The sequence below is a fragment of the Vombatus ursinus genome, unplaced genomic scaffold (genome assembly GCF_900497805.2).
Source record: "Vombatus ursinus unplaced genomic scaffold, bare-nosed wombat genome assembly UNPS02009132.1, whole genome shotgun sequence".
Taxonomy (NCBI): Eukaryota; Metazoa; Chordata; class Mammalia; order Diprotodontia; family Vombatidae; genus Vombatus; species Vombatus ursinus.
Genome location: NW_020948910.1, coordinates 1,960,846 through 1,966,774, shown reverse-complemented (window position 1 = coordinate 1,966,774; position 5,929 = coordinate 1,960,846).

Below are 5,929 nucleotides of genomic sequence, written 5' to 3'. Positions count from 1 at the left end.
CTAAATTAAGGGAATGAAGGTTAAAATGATAATGAAAAATGTTTAGGAAAAATAATTTGGAAAAAATGGAAAGATAGGAGATAGTAGTTAGAAGAAAATTTCAGAGTTTCAGTTCTTGGATGTAGGCAAGTTTTTAGTGATGAGGTCTAAAATGTGATAACCCTGAGAGGTGAAGTTGGGCAAAGATAGAAGACAACTAAGAACCAAGAATTAGGAGGATTATTAACATAGATACTAAAGTCTGAAGCAAAGTGCTGGGGAGTAGAGAACAAGTCTAAGTACTAGGATGCTAAAGGTAGGAGTGTCCTATAGGTCAGATGACAACAGCAAGGACTCAGAGGAAATCTGACATGAACTTCAAAATGAAAGGCTAAGTGATGGTGACAGAATGTAGAAGTGCCATCATTTGTGAACTTTAGAGGTGACCTGGTGAGACAGGCTCAATTCTTTTTTTTTTTTTTTGGGTGAGGCAATCGAGGTTAAGTGACTTGCCCAGCGTCACACAGCTAGTAAGCAGGCTCAATTCTTGTTGAAGCTGCTAGGACACTTTACCAATTTGCATTTCCAGCTTGTTTTTTAGTGTAGGGTAAGAAGAATGGGAATTAGCTAAGTGACTGCCTAATTATGAGTGGAAAAATCCCAAACCTGCCACTCAGGAGTCAAGAAAGTAGTAAAAGGATTGGCAACAAGAATGTTAAGAACTCGAGGGTCGGGGTAGAGGAAAGTCGGGTCTTAATTAAATGTTAGGAGATGGAAGGAATGAGGAAGAAAATGAAGATGAGGGGAAAAGATAGGAGGAATCCAGCAGAACAATTATGTCAAATTATGTATAAATGGGTATCCTGGTTCAGGAATATTTCCATTCACCTGAGGAATTTCTCAGGGAAAGGTAGATTTTGGTGGGTAAATATTTTTTCCTTTGGTAGACAAATATTCCTTTAGGAACTATATCCTATAGATCCTGTTTCTTTTTTCATCAAGTAGTAGCCATTGCTAAGTAATACAGCATGTATATTTTTCAACTTGAATTCCTATAAACTTCTAGTCTTGCCCAAAAGCTGAGAATCCAAAACATTAGTAATCAATTCTTTTCACATCATTAGGCAACCTTTTCCATTTTTTTCCTCCACTCCCTCCCGCACTGCAATCAGAAGGGATAAGGCTGGAGTTACTAGCTTTTGAATAAAGGATCACATTACCTGTATGTAACTGAGTGTCTCCTGTCTGAATTTTGGATTATTTCCTTTGTTATTGCACTTTGTGAAAGACTTCATGCTTTCACAAAATTCTCATTTCCAAAGTGAATTCTTCAATTCAGAGTAAGCCCAGAGCTCCAGAACAATTGACTTTCTGCCCCAAAATATGGTGACTCAAACTGCCCCTTCTTATTAGAATGGCAAACCCTATTCTTGTGTATTGTGTTCATAGCTCTTAGCACCGTGCCTATCCCATAGTAAATGCTTAACAAACGTGATTAATATTCTGTATTCCATGGGCATAATAAATGTTCTTGGGAGTTTTTTGCTGTTGATGGACACAAATAGTCTGTACATGTCGCAGGATATTAAGAAAATACAAAAGAATAAAAAGTTATACATGAAATTTGATTTATTAAGCCGTTTCTACCCAATAACACCTGAATTTGCTACTTTAAAAAGAACACAAAAGTACAAAACTGTAAAACTCTGAAAATTACATTTTTAAAAAAGCATTTTTAAAAATCAGTTCTTTAGGTTTGAGAGATGTAGCGTAAGAAAAAGTAACATGCAAAAAAGGTGGAAAATAAGCATTGATAAAAACAAGTTATTCACTATCAGCTACATGAAATGCAGAGAAACTGAATTCTCTCTTGACTAATGTCCTTATTAGTATTTTTGTAGAGTATTAGAACTAAAAGAAAAAATATATATGTGTGTATATATATATATAAAATCAACTTGTCAAGTTACTAAATATCTAAACAAATTCTAAATTCTGACTTGAATTATCTTGTAAGTTTCAATTAAAAAATTTTTTTAAATAACCAGGAATATTGCACCTTTGTCTTTAGGGAAAAGTTAAAACTACCATTTCATATCAAGAAATGAAAAGGAAGATGAATAAATAAGCTGAGTATAGTAATGCACTGTAATTACCTTTTGTAACTCAATTCAAACATTCAAACACTGATTATTTTTCTATCATGTCATACAGTCTAACTTCAACAAATTTTGAAAGCTGCATATAAAGCTGAGTAAATTTTCAAATTCTTAACCACTTAAGTATAGATCATATGCAAACATGCCATTACTATCATAACAAAACTGTAGGCATGTTGTAGGACAACTACATTTTTCAGCTTCCCCTTTGCCTCTTTTCTTCCATATAACGAAGCTAATAAAATAATTATAAATAAGCACCTTATTTGGCAATTCTGAAAGTCAAAAGAAATCTACTTATAAGCAAATGTTTTCTCAGATTGTTTTGGTGAAGCATTGTTATATTAGCTTCTCTAAATTCACTTTGTTTTTTAATGGACCTGCACATGAATTCTAATTTAAGTGCATATAAAGATGACTTGAGTAAAACTAAAACGGAATCACTGTCAAATAATTTAACTCCTGTATACTCCTTGTAAAGTCTGAAATGTGCTACTATTGTGCTACAGATATAAATTTTAGTCAGGCCAGTTAATTGCCAAAGTTCCTTGCCACTATCATAAGTCCTTGATCACATTATCAGACAGTTGATAGGCAGTAGTGATGTAAAGATCTCAGTCCCATAAGAAGGTAACCTTACAGGCAAAATGGAGACTGGAACACAGGTGACAGAAAAGAGGGGTAGGAGTATGAAAAGCCTATACCATTAAGAAACTAAACAGAGATTTTAGTAACTAAACTGAGAGATATCAGTAAGAAATGAGGGCTAACAGTTCTAAATTCACATCTCTGTAAATTGGAAATTGTACCTCATTTATACTATTCTAATTACTTGCCAAAGATAGTTGGTACATTCTAAATCCATCTTCTTATCTTCAGTAAATCCTCTGTGGTCTTAAGACCAAAAAACCCCACAAATTACCCTGTTTTAACGGATTTCTTGAAAAGATTCCGGAGATTTATTTAAGCATACTATAAAACCTCACAATATGTTGTCTTTAGTGGGGCTGGCTCAGTTCAAAACTGCAAAAAGTTTGTATTATGGAAATTCAATCATAAAATGACATTTTTCTACAAGTACCCGCAGAACTACAACCCTGTTTTAGATAATTTTTGGTATAATAAACAGGTAAGAATAATTTGCAACTAGCACATTCACTATTTACAAACACATACTACTATTAAAATAGTTTTATGAGCAGGTTTTACATTTTTCTTCCTTTACATCTTTATCAACTTTTGAAAAAAACACTTTCCCCCCTTAATTAGTGCAAAAACAGAACAAAATGCCTCCACCTAGCATGAAAAAAATATAACAAATTCCAACTTAATGAGGTTTCACTGTCCACATAAAATATATTTACAGGCTCCCCCTAGTAACCTATTCCTTGGTTCATTACTATATTCATGAAAAATCATCTTCCATAGCAAGCATATATAGCAATACAAATGCATATTCATTTTGAAACATCCCAGTATCTAATGATGCAGAGCTTTCTTTTAAACCTATTTGTATTAAAAGGGCTGGGGGAGGAGGGACAAAATGGATAATTTTATACTTTCTTTTATGCATTTAAAGGGTAAATGAACATAGAAACAAAGGAAGAAACCAGTAACAGGAATAAATAAATTAAGATTCACGAGGCAGTCTTGGCCCATACAACATGAGGTCATACATACAAGTTTATAAAGTTTTTCACAATTACATTTAGGATATATAATAAAATGGCTGAAAAAATCCATTAAATGCCCAATAGCTTATTAGAATACTTTAGAATTTCAGTAACCAGCATGTTGCACTTACCATAAACCATCTTTTCTTCTTTCTGACAGTAAAAAAGCAGTATGCTTTCTTAATTTTTCTTCCCTATCTACTGGTGCTAGAGACCAATTGAAAGCAAAAACATACCATTCCCAACAATTTCCTCACACGTGTAACTATTTCTCCCCAGTCTACCTGTACTGTAAAACAGAGAACTGAGTCTTAAGTTAGGTTGCACATTATTTCCAAACCTGTTCAACAACTCATTTCCCAACTACCTCTGAGCACCTGTTTTCATATCTATAAAACTGGAGTGTTGTGAAGTCTATAAACTCTCCTAAATACCTGGATGTCACTATTAGCAACTAAATGAATGGTGACTCAAAAAAAGTAAATTATCTTTATGTAAATAATTTATTTTAAAAAAGTCAATTATTTTAAGTTTGTCTTTACAAAGACAGTCTGCATTCATGTTTAAATCAATTTGTAAATGTGTAAGATTGTAAGAAGCAACCATACCCATTACAATTTGCACATGACAATTTTTCTAATATGCTAAAACATATGTGTATTTGAGTAATGGTTAAAAAGTAAAACTAACTAGTTAATATTCCATTGTTTCCTAGGTCTAGATGAGTGGTGAGAAGCAAAGATTATCTTCAGACAGCAGCATTCAAACACAAAGGTAGTCAGTGTTATACTTAAGAACTTGGTACCACAGGGCATTACAGTTTTCATTCACTTAATTTTAGCCATGAATAATTCTATCATAGGGATAGAGAAACATGTAGTTTCATCTCTCTTTACTTCCATATATTTTGTTTTCAATCACCAGATCACTGTATGAAGTAAAAGAAAATTGTAGGTAATGTAAACAATTTTAAATCCCTGAATTTTGAATTTCATGAAAGACTTTTCAAGTTAAGGGCCAGTCTAGATGAGACTAACTAATGAAATTATTCAGTTTCTTGCAAATAGTTTGTTTTATATCCTCATACTTTGTTCAAACACATTTTGTGTTGTATTTTGAAAAGACAGAAATCTTATGTAAGTGAAGTTCTTGACATCTGAAAATTAGTGACCTCTTCTGGTTTCGAATTTAAGTAGTAAATTAAAACAGAAGGAAAATAGAACCAGCACAAGGCCCAAGATATAAAGAGTCTATCTTACTAAAGATGCCAAGTCTCAATCTTTATAAAAGTCCCTCTCATCAAGTCTCTAGGCTAATAAGATACTGGGAATCTTTAACTTCCAATAGTCAATTTTGCTCCTTTTTTGGGTTAATCCAATCTCATGCTTCCTTTTTACAATTCTACTTATGTTAAAATCTTGAGAGGTGGCATCTCCATACCAGGAACAAATAACATGTAAAATTTTAATTGTAAAATGAATGTTGTATCAACATTCACACAGCATCAACAATTAGAAAAATTATACAGCAATTTACTTTTTCCAAAGAAGACATTAATAAGTCAAGTACACACCCAAATCAAAATTACCTCTTGATCTGAATTACAGAAATGATTCCATTTTAATTAAATAAGGCTATTAGCTACAAAAAATGCTCAGGAACATAATTCACTGTCACATGGACTTAAACCGCTGAGACAATTACAAAGTGCTGTCCTGTACTATACTGTTATGATTTTCATAGTCTAATAAATCCCTAACATATTAACTTGTAATTATCTATGCTAACAGAAAAAAAGTATTAGTGGTAATACTGCAAAATTGTGGATAGTCAGACTCAAATATTCAATGAATCTCTTAGGTAGGTAGCAGGATAAATAGTAAAGACAGGACAATAGGAAGCAATCTTTAAATAGAATGAACAAGCTGATAATGCTGAATTCAGACTTTACGCCTCCCTTTTGATAAGCTTCCTTTTATTTATCTATCTATTTATTTATTTATATAGGTTAGGCAATGGGGTTAAGTGACTTGCCCAGGGTCACACAGCTAGTAAGTGTTATGTGTCTGAGGCTGGATTTGAACTCAGGGCTGGTGCTCTATCCACTGAACCATCTAG